The sequence below is a fragment of the Zeus faber genome, assembly GCF_960531495.2.
Source record: "Zeus faber genome assembly, chromosome: 3".
NCBI classification, from domain to species: Eukaryota; Metazoa; Chordata; class Actinopteri; order Zeiformes; family Zeidae; genus Zeus; species Zeus faber.
In genome coordinates, this window is record NC_137190.1 from 10,664,469 (window position 1) to 10,680,277 (window position 15,809).

The following is a 15,809-nucleotide window of genomic DNA, read 5'->3' on the forward strand; positions in this document are numbered from 1 at the left end:
CTCTCTCCCCCCCCCCCTCTCTCTCTCTCCCCCCCCCCCCTCTCTCTCTCTCTCTCTCTCTCTCTCTCTCTCTCTCTCTCTCTCTCCCCCCCCCCTCTCTCTCTCTCTCCCCCCCCCCCTCTCTCTCTCTCTCTCTCCCCCCCCTTGCTCCCTCTCTTCTGCCTCCCTCCTCCAGCGGCGGTTCCCCGGCTCGGCCGTAGGGGGGGCTGTTACCGTGCCGATCCAGCAGGTGGTGCCTGCAGGAGCCTGCTCCTCCTCAGGATCAAAGACACTGTTGCTAAGACTCCTGAGAAGCCACCACACCTCCCTCCCTCCCTCCCTCCCTCCCTCCCTCCATTCCTCCCTTTTCTCTCTTTCTCTCCTTCTTTCTTTCCTAATACCGTTCTCTTCCTCAGGACAGGTTTTGAACAGTTTTAAGGGATGTTTTTTTTTTTTTTGTTGTTGTTGTTTTTTTTTGTTTTCCTCCTAGAATGATGGCCGTCGGATGGGGAGACGGCCCGCGAGGCGCCTGGGGCCCCCTGGAGCGGCCCCCGACGCTTCCCCCCCGCCCGATGCCTCTGACACCGTTATTGGGGAGATAATTCTCTCCAGAAAATAAACAGCCTTTACCACCTCTGCACATTTCCCTTCAGGTGGGGTTATTGTGCGTGTATTTCACCGATATTGTGTCATCCGGCGAGGATAAAAATACAGGGTTAGTAGGTGGAGGCCTTTTTTTTGGGGGGGGGGGGGGGGGGGGGGGGGGGATTACAACAAACTGAGGGTTTTTATTTTTTATTTTTCCCCAGCCTGAAAGAAAACACTAACAGATGTCAGTCGGTGACAGACAGTGAGTGAAATACCACAACTCGACGTTGCATCAGGGTTTTGTAGACCCTGCGAGATTAAGTCGGCGCCCCGGGAGTGCGCTATTTGCTTTCCATGTGGAGTCCGTGTGATGGTTTCCCTTCATTATATTCACGGGTCGGGTCATTTATGCATTTGTCAGGAGACCACTTTGAGGGCGGCGCTTTAAGAATTTTAGAATGCATTGCTGCAATTTGTCAAAGATAACTGAATTAAACATCACAGTCGCTGGCCGCCGTGGCAGCTCTGATGTGCGGGATTAGCCCCAGACGAGACAACGACGAGGGGGAAAGAAGAAAGACAAGGCGGTTATCATCGCTCGTAATTTAACAATAAAGACAAGAAGGGAATACATTCATCCAAAATGAGTGCCCCCCCCCCAGAGTTTTCAGCAGAAGCGCGGGATATATATATTTTTTCTCTCTCGCAACTTTTCCCAGAAATGTCTGACCTTGCGTCGGAGGTGGGGACGAGGACGCTGAAGGGTGAAGCTCTGTCCTTTCCCCGGCGTCGCCGAGGCTCGGGCTGGCTGGCTGATTGGAATGACTCCCCTAATAGGATTCAATTCCTAATTGAAATGTAATAAAAATGCATCAGTAGACGTGGCGCCAACAATTACCTCATGCAAATCTCCTGATGAATTGATGCGGGGGGTGGGGTGCGGGGGGTGGGGGTGGGGGTGGGGTGGGGTGGGGAAGGGTGTATCGGATAATTGCAACGGTAAAAAAGAAAACGCATCGATTTCGAATTACATCAATTAAAATCAGTTCACACTCTCACACTCCGGGCTGCGCGAGCTGCGTGTGTGGAAGGGAAGGCAACGATTTTCACAGTTTTTCTTTTTCACCGATTCGGAACAAAGCGGGAACCCCGCCCCCCCCCCCAAAAAAAAATTAAACGTCCTCACCCCCTCCTTTTCCCGCCGTTGTGCTTCTCCTTCGTAATGCGTCCGTGCAACACCACACATTCTCAACACTGCGCGGAGGGAATGAAAATAAGTACAAATAAATAAAAAATAAAAGAGACAATGCCTCTGCGTTTGGTTGGAAGCCTCGCGTTCAGCGGTCACACACACACACACACACACACACACACACACACACACGGGAGGGATAAACACACCAAACGCGCTCAGGAGGGCACGCCAGCCTGACAGGTGGAGGACATGAGAAGAGAAATCAAATGTGATCCGCGCGGAAAGGGAGTGTGAAGGCTTTGATTTTACCCCTCGCCAAACGTCCTAAGCATTATTCGTTTGTGCGCTGATGGAGGTTGGCAGTCCAGAGAGAAAGGGTTAAAACGTGTTCTGAGTTATTGCCAAGCCGCCGTCGTCATAGCAACAGGTTAATAAGTAGCTTCTCTGATCTCCCTCCGTTTGACGCACAGGTTGCTAAGATACAAATGGCATCCCGGACCCGGCGGACGGAGGATCTAATAACAAGTTGGAACTCTGAGCTCTGGAAATTAACACGCAGGATAAATACAGTAGCGAGAGAGAGACAGAGAGGGACGCTGGGGGGGGGAGTCGGCCGTGGAAAGACGCTGAAACTCACCGAGCCCACCACAAACCGCCACCGCCTTGTGTTTTTAAAAAAAATGTTTTACTCCGGACAAAGCGGAGGACGACAGCGGCGGAAGAAAATGGAGCACTTCCCCAAATTCCACCACCTCACGGCTCGCAGGCCGCTGGTTGGCTGCCGTCTTAATGTACATGGCCCAATCAGCGGTGGAACACGGCGACTGTTCCTAGACGCTTCTCCAAAACCAAGGGCAAATTACAGCGTTGCCTCCGAGTTGCATCATTCTCCCCCACTCTCTCCCCCCCCTTCTCTCCACTCTATTAGCAGGCCCGCCGCGGTGTCTCTTTATGAGATCGGCTCAGCGGTGCCGGGCACCACTCCCCGCGGAGCGATGCCCTTTTATGAACCACACCCGCACCGCGCGCACACACGCACAAGCGCGCACACACACACACACGCACACACACACACACACACACACACACGTGCACGCAGGTACAAGAATATCCCTGGATCCGTCTCTGTCCTCTCTCCTCTCAAATAAAGTTTCGGCATTGTCCTTGTGATAAATGAGACAAACGATGATGTGGGATCGGATGATGAGGCTCCCGCAGACGGAGCGGGGCGGTGTCCGCGCACCGGCTTTTTACCTCCTCTCACGTCTCCCTTCGTCACTGGAGGAAGTGCGTTGACGCAGCATCGTCCCCGACGCAGAAGCTGCACGGACCGGGCGACATCTCGACCGGGCGGGGGAAGCTGCGAGGCCGCGGGGGCGGAGCACCCCTCTGTCCTGTTTGTCGCCGGGCCTCACCGCCTTCAGCTCAGATGAGCTCAGTCGTCGACCGGCCAATCACACGCACGCGCGCACACACACATATGCATGCGTGCATACACACACACACACACACACACAAACAAGCACGCACACACGCATGCATACACACACGCGCGCGCACACACGCACACACACAAACACACATACAGTGTAACCGCTTTGGGTCACCTGTGTTGGTCCGTTTGCCTCCTCCCTGAATCAGAGAGAACTTGATACTTTTGGTCCGATTGGGCTTCACACCGTCATAATGACATACGGGGCCTGTCGCTTTAACAGATTGCATTGTGGGGGAAAGTGGGAGGCCTGTGTGCACGTGTTTGTACCTTATTTACTAAGATCGAGGAGGAGCGGTGGAGAGGAGGACGGGTAGTCACGGAGGGATCGCCGGTGAGACGAGAGCCGACATACTTGCTGGGCGTTATTATTTTTATCCTCAACCACGGTTCAGAGCGACAGGCTGCTCTGGTAACGACCGCACAACGAGACCAGAAAAACCAAAAAAACAAAAAAACATTTTCTGCATGGCGTGTGGGGCGGAGGAAGGCTGGAGACTTTCCTTCATTAGTCAGAAATATAGCGGCGGAAATATTTACAAACCTTTTGGAAAGCGCGCGCCGGGATCACGGAAATGAACCCAGACCGGAGGCCGGGGAACATTTGTGTCACTCTGACGAAACTGCCATAAAACACGTCCCAATTAATTAAAACGCATCTGTGACCCACCGCAGCAAAGCCTGTATCTCGTGCATTTCTAAAATCACCAGGAGCAGCCAAATAAGTTGAAAAAACTTTTCAAGAAGGAAAATTAGATTTTTCCGGATTTGTGTTCCTTTGTGGGTTATTTTTATTTTTTATCTCTCAACATATTTTCAAAACCCAGTTTGATTTATGAATAGTAGAAAAATGTTAAAGAGTTAAATATTCCCGTTAGATTACATGGGGAAACACAGTTCACTTACCGAGACGCTAAACAGCACTGAACAACGCTGATCGATGGTTTCCTTTAAACCGACAGTCCAGGTGAAGATCATTCCTCCATTTTCCATGTGATTTGAAGTCACAATGTGAAACCGTTTTGATACAGTTCAACCTTTAAATCTTGCCACTTTTACACGCACACAGAGACATCATTGTGGAGGGGGCGTGTGCCAACGCATACCCCCGAAGAAGTCACGCTGAGGTCACTTCTGTAAACAAGCCGAGGATACGGTTTCACTTGTCTGTGAAAACCTTCATCTCTGTGTTGTTATGGATTACCAGAAGCAGGTGGCGGAACATCTTAATCGTATCGTGGACCTTAATATGACCAGTGCAATAGATATAAGTCATTTCAAACTGCGGATTTCAACCTGAATGTGACGATGAAATGGAATATTTTCAAGAACCACTGTTGGAGAACGACGATATGCCCTTTGTTGTAACAAGAAGAAGTTGATGATGTGATGAAGTCCGTTGAGGTTGGTGATGCAGACTATGAACAAAAAGTAATGCAGGGGTGAAAATAAAATGAAAAGAAGTCCCAAACAAACTGTCAGAGTGTAGCTGGAGTAGGCTTGGAGTTGGCCCACATAATAACTCCAACAACTTCGAAGATATTTGGCATACGCACATTAATATATTAAATGACACACCGAGGCTGATATACAGAGAGTCATATTATTGATAAACTCTACATTTTGTTGTGTTGTCCACACTTTTAAACTCCTAAATAATTCCACTTTTATAAAACATGTATATTCTTACTGTTAAATAAAAGCCTTTTTAAATACTGTGTGTTGATGACGCTGTTCAACATTCCCTCAAAAAACAAGAACAATGCAGTGATTGTCCCATTCAGCAGGGTGTGTTGGTCCTCCATCCATTTTCATTCTGGGAGCTGGCTGAATGAACCAAGTGTGGGGCAAAACTTGGTGGTTATCTCAGAAATACAATTTGCCACACCCTTGTCATGAACAAGTCATAGCTTTAAAAATATTTGCTTGATTTGCACAAGTGACACCTTGTTTTGAAGCTATTATTCTTCACTTTCAAATGATGCAAAAAATAGTAAAAAGCCAGCAGATGGACCTAAAGTCTGCGGTGGGTCACATATTCACTGAGAATATGAATTAATTAATTGAAATATTGAAGTACACAACACCTACTACACGGCCCATTAAGTTGTTTTTAACTATTATATTCGTTTTTTTGTAAAAACACAAATTATCATAACCCGTCCGGACAAAAAGAGCTGTATCTCGTATCCTGCGCTGGCGTACCAAATGCATTTGGAAGATAACGTTACAGCTCAGTACGAGCGCGGCTGTCTCGCATGCAAACAAACACCGCCCGCGAGCCATGATACGCAGTGCGTTCGATTCACTTCCTGCGGTCGGGGTCGAACCGGGGGTGGAACTGTGCTCTCACCGCAATGGAACTGCGCTCGGGTTGGCTTGGAAGCCTGGCAAGTCTATACAACAATCATTGTAGGGTTGGACCCGGTGTCTGGATCAATGTGTTTCGATCATATCCGTGGAGAAACAGCGGCTGCACACGTGCTTATGAGTCACAACAATTATGTATTCATGGGACTCAGACACATCAACCACAAAATGTAAAAACGTATAAAGTTCGGTCCAAAACTTTCACCGGCCTGGATGAGCTGCAGGGATCTGGGAGGGGCTTGAGCGAGCGGGAAGCGCCAGGGTCTTTTCCAGAGAAGTGTATTTTACGTAACAAAATTAAAGCCAAATGTCCTGGTATTTCTGTAACGTTGAGTTGAGTTGTTACAATAATAGACTCTTCCTTCAGAATCTGCAGCCTCATTAGACTCATTTATTGCATAAATGTCCACAAAATATATATATATATATATATATATATATTTAAGCAAGTAATTAGAAGGGGCCGGGGTTTCTTCTTTGCTTTTTGGACTGTTATTCTGCGGACATCTACAGATGAAAGCAAGTCTCTTTCTCCAATACTGATTAGAGGCCCCGGGGTCCCACAGGGCTCCCAGGCGCTATGAGTTCATTCAATCTCCGGCTTGATTACTCGATTGGCCTCATTGATTGGAGGGGAACTTTATTGACCTATTGTCTCAAGTGTTAATCAGCCGTTGACAGACGGTGCTCCGTGGGTCGGGGCGGGGCCGGAGTCCGGAGCGGGAGGGCGCCCGAAAGAGTCCGGACGCTCGGACGAGTCAAGGGCTGAAGGACGCGCGGTCAAGACTGTTCTTTCTGAAGGACCTTCTTCAGAGCATAATAACATCCTCCAGCTCGGACCACGCCGGGGGTGATTCACGCAATCTGTCATTCCTACGCAACCCACTTACCTAATATGTCATTGTTATTTTGTGGTATTATTTCTTTTCTTTTTTTTCTTTTTTTTTACCCTGTTGAAAATTACCCTAAAACAAGGAGTTGAGATTGAGAAACGAGAGTAGAGGTCAGTACGTGGTCGCTCTATATGCTTATTTCATCTTTGTATTTATGGAAACTGGATGATTGGAAATCATGTAAATTCAGAGGAAACGTGTCAACCTGGTGAAATATTATCCGGCAGAACACGACCGGAGCGATGTTAATAAGAAAACAGTGTTTTAGTTTAACCTGAGTTATTGACTCAATAACTGACTCAAGTCCAGCACAGACCAGCCAGACTGTGGGAGGGAAACAGCGTTTTCAATCTTGAAATGTAAAAATATATTTTCTTATATATATATTTTATAAAACAATAACAATATATATTTTTAAATTAAATATTAAATAAGCACCCGTTTATAATAATATTATAAGCACATTATATTATAATATAGTATACTGTGATCAAAAGAAAGAAATATAATGTAAATACAATTATAAATACAACACCTGCACACATTTAGAGTTTTATATTTTTGAAAAATAAACTCATGAAATCAGTTTTTAGGTAAATTAAGACGATGACAAGGCTGCTCCCTTCAATTTGGAAAATGTCTATAAAATATCTGCATCATTTCGTGTCGCGCATCGTAGTAGTTTCCTGCTTTTCTGAGGGGTCTGAACGTTGCCGGTCAGGTCACTCCTGAGCGATGGCGACCGCTTATTGTCGTCTTTCGCTTTTGCACCGCACTCAAGTGAAGCCCGCTAACATCCTTTCGGGACCTTCTCCCCTCAGGACCATCCGATCACCGAAATCCCTGCGACGCGCTTTGGACGCGAGCGCGGTGCACCCGATGAACCTGAATCACAGCTACTTGTTGTCGCATGGCATGTTGAGTTTTTGTTTCAGTTGAGTTTTTGCTGTGGACGGACCGGATATCTCTTCCTCCATCTCCGCCGTGAACCTCTCCGGCGTCCCCCCCCCCCGCCCGACTGCAACTCTGGCTTTAATTATCTCCCTTCTTCAATCCGAACATCTTCAAGTCTCATCAATGCTTCTTAATTTCCGTCGATACCGCTGCAGCCTAAGCTCTCCACACCTGTCCAGTCACCATGGCAACCCCACCTCCGACAACAAAGAGCTCTGTAAGACATGCCATGCTGTATTCCCCCTGATTAGATATTGATTAAGCTTTTGTAATACATAATAGGATCAAAGGGATTGTGCAGCTTTGCTTACCCAGGTCTACAACACACTTCCATTTAGTTATAAGCTTTGTGTTATTTGGGAATCTGCATGCTAAGAAGGGATAGAATCGAAATGTGCCACTCTTTGTCATACCCATTCAGGGCCCCCTTCAGGGACGCCGACGCACAAAGGCGTGCCTTAAAAAGACGGCGGCACAAAGGCTTTCTTCCTATGCAAATCTACACTTTTAAAAAGGGCACCGGGAACGCGGCCGGGTTGCCGATGCTTGGCGTCGCCGACATGTTTCCCCGTTTCGGAACACGCTAATGGGCCCGGCGGAGGGTGACCGGGCGGCCGCATCCTCCCAGCTCTCTAATGGAGGCAGTTATAGATTAATGGGAGATAAAAGTCGCGCACTTAATGCATGGTAAGTGACAAGTGATGAGTCAATAAGGCAAAATATTTGTGGAGGAGAAAGTTAAGAAGAGGGAGACGTGGACATCGAGCGCAACGCCCACAAAGAATAATGGACTGATAAGTACACGTCTGTCAGATCCACTTTACAGAGAGCTGCAAAGCTGTTAGGAGGTCACGCACATGGTCTCAGCCGTCTATATATCTATCAATCCATCTATCTACGTGTCTATCTATCTATCTATCTATCTATCTATCTATCTATCTATCTATCTATCTATCTATCCATCCATGCATCTATCCATCCATCCATCTATCTACGTGTCTATCTATCTATCTATCTATCTATCTATCTATCTATCTATCTATCTATCTATCTATCTATCTATCTATCCATCCATGCATCTATCCATCCATCCATCTATCTATCCAGCCATCCTTCCATCCATCCATCCAACTATCTATGCATCCATCCATCCATATTAGATTAGATGCAACAACCACAGAGTACAAGTATTGAGGCTGAACGGTATGCATTTCTCTGCATTCTCTGCATCTCCATCCATCTTGCCATCCATCCACCCATCCATGCATCCATCCATCCATCCATCCATCTATTCATCCATCCATCCATCCATCTATCCATCCATCCATCTATCTATCCAGCCATCTATCCATATTAGATTAGATGCAACAACCACAGAGTGCAAAAAGTATTGAGGCTGAACGACATGCATTTCTCTGCATTTTACATCCCAGTAACTAATCTATCCATCCATCCATCCATCCGCTGGTGTGTTTCTTGACCACAACCTTTATTTATTCCAGTTCAACATGACTCGTTGAAATCAAAAGCAGATCGTCTCCATGACAAAGAGCCTTGCTGTTATCTGACATTTCCTTTCCCCTCTCGCCGTTTTCCCAGCGTTTCCCCCTCGGCCGCCCCGTAGGCGGCGGCGCCGTCGGCACGGATACCGGCGTCCGGCGAGGATGGTCAAACAGCGCAGCTTTAGCTCCTCGGCGCCGAGCGCCGGCTTCTCCATACAATAAAAATAAATAAATAAATTCATATTTTATGTTGCCTGAGTTTTGATTTATTTAGTTTGGTGCAGGAAGTGCCATGGCATTGACCCCTGACCTCCTTCTTTCTGGTTGCTTGTTATTCCGCCGCTCCAAGGAAGCGCAGCCGAATTCTACACTAACGATGCATGATTCAAGTCCCTGGATAAAGGCGGCAGCTGAGCGCTCTGAATGTAAAGGTTTGTAAATTAAGATTCCGGATAAAGCTTCCTCTCTCACGTCGACACGGCCAGGGTTCTGAGAATCAGGAAGGACCGACTTCCGAACAATCCTTTTACAACTCGATAAGGATGAAGACAACAGCGTGTAATACCCACAGCCGACCCCACCACCCACACACCATCCACGATCCATACTTCACGGTTATCCCTCGCTCTAAAACATCGAAAAAATGGAACCGTCAAAAGAGTCTTGTTGTTCCAATTTCTTACCCCCTCGCACCCCCAGGACCCCCGCCCGCTCTAGACAAACAAACAAACCCCCCGTTAGAACATTTCATCAGCTTTAGGGGTTACAGGACAGATTGAGTATTGACGGTGGTTGTAGGGGCTTACGGCTCGGAGGCTGAGGCTGAGGCCGGGGCTGGGGCTGAGATCTCGGGGGGCGAGGTGGTGTTGGGGGTGGTAGCGGGGGAGGTTGGATGCAATTGAAAGGACCAAAAAGAAAATATTCTTGGGGACTCACTAGAGGAGCAGTCCAGTCTGTCATGTGGAGCGCCGGCCGCAGCCACCGCCGCCACAAACAAACGCCGCCCGCCCCCCGAGAGGCCAGCAGGGGGGGGAAGCCGCTGAAGTCGACCCGCACGCATCACGCAGGGATTTAGCCGCCGTCGACCCCGTTTTTGGGCGCATTTTTTTTTTGTTTCCGTCATCAGAGCCACCTGGATGCACCGGAGAGAGCCGTAAAACAGGGGGATGACGCCCGGTGCCCGGGGAGCCTCCCGGTGCTCTAATCTGGGACGCCGTTTGGATCGTCCCGCCCCTGGATGTTCTGTTCTCTGGAACGAACTGTTCCACCACCGTTGTTTAACTCTCAGGAATGTGAAAGCAACGGGGGGTCGGGGGTCAAAGTGTCGGCAGACACTTCACCCTCTCCTCTTCACTCCGATAAAAACCTCCGTTTCCGTGTCCGGTGGCAGCTAGCCGCATCGCGCCGCACAGAGGGGGGCACTAAGGGCCGTAAAAAGCACAACAAACCCCCCCACCCCAAAAAAAAGAGAGGACAGCAACGCCGGACCTCAAAGTGACCCCCGTCCTCCGCCTCGTAACGCCACTGTCAATAAAATGTGGCGGGAGGAAAAAAAGCTCTGATTAATCTATCGATCTGTTCGGCTTTTTTTTTTCCTACAGAGCTCAGCCGGCGGTCCCCGGTGCATCTTATTTTGCTCCGACTGTAACACACCTCCGACGAGACGGGAGCTGAATATCCATTTGGCTTTTAATCAATTCACCATCCATTCCCCTCCCACTTCCAATCTCCGTTCCATTTATTATGCATTATTCGCCCTTTTTAAACGATTTTCTACTAACCTTCTCATCTTATTTGGTATTCAGATATGGTTAGTGCTATTATCTCAATTAATACAATGACATCTCGTCCAAATACGTTGGCCGCACAATTCCGGAGACGGGAGGAGGACGAGGAGCATCCCGCACCTTAACCGATGTGGGGGGGTGGGGGTGCGCGCCCGTTCATCACCATGAGTCCAGACCCTTATTTACGGAAGAAAAGAAGAAAGAAGAAGAAAGGACAAACAGAGGCTCAATTTTCTACAGGACTGTGCTTTATTTAGTCTAAGCAGAATATAATGAACTAGAGAACTACAGAGTTCAGGAGCACTATGGGAAAAAACCACCCCAATTAAGTGAAAACAGACCCGAGCCAACACGATGTCAAATTACAGCTCTGTTTCGAGAAAAAGGAAACAAAAAACAAAACAACAAAAAAATTAAATAAAAAATAAAAATAAAAATAACTCTGTGTGTTCAAGGGAGATTAAAGATGAGGGATTATCACATCCAGATAAATTAAATTAGCTTTGCGTGGAAAAGAAAATCCGCATACAAAAGAAAATCCAAATAAAAAAACGAATGGAAGAGTGAAGCTGGGAAGAAAAAAAAAGACATCCGATGAATAAATGTGCGCGCGCGCGCGTGTGTGTGTGTGTCCGTGTGTGTGTGTGTGTGTGTGTGCGCGCGTGTGCGTGTGTGTGTTTTCCTGTGTTTTCAAAGGCTCTCATTGGATATTTGATTGGAGAAAAGCTGTTCAGTTGGCTGAGATTCTTTTTGGTCCTTGTAACCAATGAACATGGAGGTGGATGACCTCATCCCTGTCGGCTCCGGGCTAAACCCACTCCGGGGATCTGTTTTTTTTTTCTTCTTCTTTTTCCCGGTGAAAGTGTGTCATAAGAAACACGCCGTCTTCACAATGGATTAAGCTATAAAAAGAAATAGCGTTTGGCATCCCTCTACCCTCCCCACGTCCACAGGTAGTACCGTCAGAGAGAAGGGGCTTTGTTTAAGGCAGAACTCTCTCATCCTTAGACTAGGTTGGTCGTCGTCGTGACCCTGACCGGAGCGACGCGAGGAAGCCACCGCTGGCACCGTTATCCAACCGGGAGGAGAACTGTTTGGATAAAAAAATAAAAAAATAAATAAATAAATAAACAAAAGAGATTGAAACGGAGGGGGAAAAAAAGAAATAAAAGAAACGACCCCGGAAACGCACCGAGACGACCGACCTCAAGGAAACCCCTCGTTGGGTTAAAAGCAGAGAGAGCTGGAGGAGCTTGACAGGCGCCTTTGATCGCCTCCAACCTGTGAAAACGGCGTTGAACGTTTAAAAGGGGAAAAAAAAAAAGGATGAGACGGATTTGATGCGCTGGAGAAAATGAGGGATGACAGAGTAGAGCTCGGGGTTATTTTTCTTTTCTTTTCTGTTTTTAAGAACAAAAGGCCTCCAACGAGATTCTTTTTTTTTTTTTTTTTTTTTTTCTTTCTTTTTTTTTTTAACATGCAAACGCTTATTCACTTCAGCTCCGCCGCGGACCCGTCGTCCCGAATCCACGCGGCTGTTCGCCATCCCTTTTGCGGTGCGCTTTCGGTGATCGCACTCGTAAAGACGTCGAGACGAAATCGGTCCCAAGCCGCCCAGTCACAGGGGATTATACTGTATATACACAGGGCGTGTGCACTAAATGAAAGGAGTTTGCGCACTACCAAACCGGTTCAAAAGAAAAAAAACCTTGTGACAATGGAGCAATCCCAGCTTCAGAGCACAGAACAGGAAAGAAAAGAAAAGAGGAGTAAAAGAGGGCGACATGAATATAAAAATCCCATTTTCAACATCAGCATCAATGTACAAGAAATAAAATCACATCGTCTGTGTGTCTGATAAATTGTTTCTCATAGGTTCCCATCTCTTAAAGTCACTGAAATATATTAAGTAGTCATTTTGCTATTCCTTGGTTTTTTTTTTTGTTTTTTTTTTCCTTTTGTAATTTTTTGAACATAATCTATTGTTACCGTCTATAAAGAAGGCCGAACAAAATTTAAAAATAAGCTATATCATATCGTATGTACAGGTGTAGCGCAGCTGTGTTCAGGAGAGCAGAGGCAGATTGGGTCGGCAGGCAGGGCACACTGCTCGCTAAGTCTCGGCGTCTAAAATCTAAAATCTAAGTCCTGTTGTCTTGCCAAAACGTGTCGTAACCAAACCAAATGTTCACCATCCGATCCAAAAAATAAATAAATAAATAAATAAATAAATAAATAAATAAAATAAAAACACAATTGGATGTTATTCCATTTGTTTTTCTTTGTTGTTGTTTTTACCTGAAATGTATCATTTCAATTGATCGCAGCGGCGCCGTGACTTAAAAGATGGATAACCCATTTTACAATCATCCTTGTTCGACAAACGTATCGACTTAAAAACCCAATTCCGTGATAGAAAATGACATTTTTCGTTGTTTTATTTTATTTTTTTCTTGTTTCGCCCCGTCCCGGCGACGAGAGCGACGGGCGTGCCGATGCCGACGCGTGCGGGCGTCGCCGTCCCCCCCCCCCCCTGCTCCTCGGACTCGGCCGCCATTGTAAACACAGGGTGGACGAACAGATAGTTTGGGAGCCGTAGGGAAGGAGTGGTGTTTCCCTCCGGCTACATCTGGGGACGCAGAGCGACGGGGTGGAGGACGGATGCACGTATGGATGCACGCTAACCCAAAAGTGAGAAGAAACGGACTCGGACCCTCCCATCGATCCCTCAACTGCTGTGGACACAGTTTATAGTGACATCATTGTCCCGCAGAGTTGGGCTCCTCAAAACAAGCTACTATACACTGTACCTGTGTGTTTTTTTGTTTTTTTTTTGTATTTTTTTGTTTTTCTGTCGTATCATTTATGTACATTAGTAATAAAAAAAGGATTTATCTTTAACCCTCCTCAGCTGTGTCGTCAAACATAATTTACACACGTACAGCGTCGGCCATTGACTCTCTCTGTTATGTACTTGGCGATCATGTTTTTTTTTTTTTTTTTCTTTTTTTTCTGTTTTTTGGGGGGGATGGGGCGGAATTTGAGCAACGACCCGGCAGAGTCAAGGTCCCAGGGGCCTCCAGGGGGGCTCCGGGGGGGTCCAGGGGGGCTCCAGGGGGGCTCCAGGGCGGCTCCACTGTCCCTCCGCTACCTTGGACCATTCTGCCGCCGACTCTGACCTCATGGATTTTCCCGCCCCACACCACGTCCTCCTTCTGGACCAGGGGTAAGGCCAGGCGCTGAACCTCTCCACTAACCATGACATCATGACGCCTGATGCCCTGAGTATCGGGAGCGATTTCGGCGGAGTTCGGGTTCCTCGGCCCCCCGCGCTACCTTCTTCCGCCTCCGCCCCCTTCGGCTCCGCCCTCCGTCAAAAAAAAAATCCCATTTCAAAAGCCCCTTTCCGCACCGAAGCGGGATGATGGAGAAGCTCTCCCAAAGCAGCTATTAAATGAGAGGCATTAATTTCTTCTCTCCTGTCTAACGGGTTTCTTTAATTATCTCTCCACTTTCAGTCAATTACATTTCACTTCCTTTCCTTGACAATCACTGCTATTTTAGGTTGAGTGTTCCGCGCCCAGGGGGGTTAGAGGCCAGATACTTGCGCGAGCGCCGCTCTCTTTGGCCTCGGCCTTCGGCTTGTAAGGGCGTACAGTGTCGTACGAGGGTCCTTTCTTTTTTTTTTTTTGTCCATCTGGTATTTTTCATATTCTGTCAGAAAGAAATGCGCCAGAAAGAGATCACCATTCTAGCAGGTGAGCTGGAGTTACGGGGGCCTCCAAGAGTACCTCCTCCCGTGTCTTCGCGGGCGAATTATCGCGCGGCGGTTTGTTCCCCGTGCAATGCAAATACGTGTTTGGTAAATAAATTCCCATTTTTGGATGTTTGTGTTTAATTCATTTTGGAGGGCGCCGCGGCAGAAGGGTTTTCACCGCCACCAAAACACGCTCTGCCGCGGAGGGCCAGTTGGATGCCGGTCAGGCAGCTTCCTCCTCAAATTATTGGCGAGCGGCGCATGAACGTTATCGAAATAATTATGAAATGAGTTATCCGGCAGGGCATTTCTTTTAAATGCTGATGATCATTTTGAGAATTTTTCGTAGGATCGAGACGAGCCGGGATCAGAGCCGGCGGGGGGGTCTCACCTGGGACCGGCCTCGCCGTTAAGTGGACGCGCCGAGAGCCATCGCGGCGTGTCGGGCGTTGGAGACATCAGAAGGAGGAGACCAGCCGAGCAGGCGAGCGGGGCTCATGCTCAGCTTCACAGAGCCCGTCTGAGCAGAATGTACTTTCAAGGCGACGGAGGAAAGCGCCTCACGGAACATTAGATTTCCCATCGATTAATTCCAAAGTACATGAATAATAAGCATGAATGGATGGCGGAGAGCGTGGCCCCATGTTGACTATTCCACATTAATGCGTGACACTTCCTAACTGCTTTGCCTGAAAAAAACTGAAAAAAAAAAAAAACTCATTCGTGGGCTGAAGGAGGATTTAAATTATCCAACATGTAATTCAAGGCCGTTTTGACCAAAGGCGGCAGTCGTACGACCGCTGTTTTTCGATTATCGTAATTTTAAATGCGAGGAACAACTGTGCTTAACCAATACTGTTTTGGTGCTGAACAATACTTTGTGCTTTGTGGGTTTCCCAACCGTAATAAACAAGAGGGGAAAAAAAAAAAAAAAAATGAAGGTAATTTTGGGGCAAGCAATTTAATAGGAAACGTGGGCCTCTGTAGAGATAGTTGGACACAATTACACGTGGGCCTCAGAAGCGTGATAACACAGCCCGCTCCATTTAAGGAACTCACTATTTCCAGCTGTCTCTCTCCCTCTTTTTTTTTTTTTTTTGGATCCTGCCCAATTGTTGCGAGTCTTTGTTCCCCCCACGAAAAGGCTTTACCATTTCATCCTCCACACCTTGTGCGCACAATAATCCTTGCCTAAACCCATCAACCATCCAATATTAACACCTAGCTATGATATGGAGGGCTTTATCCCGTATCGTGCCGTTCCCTTGACCGTAATTTTGGCAGCATTATCA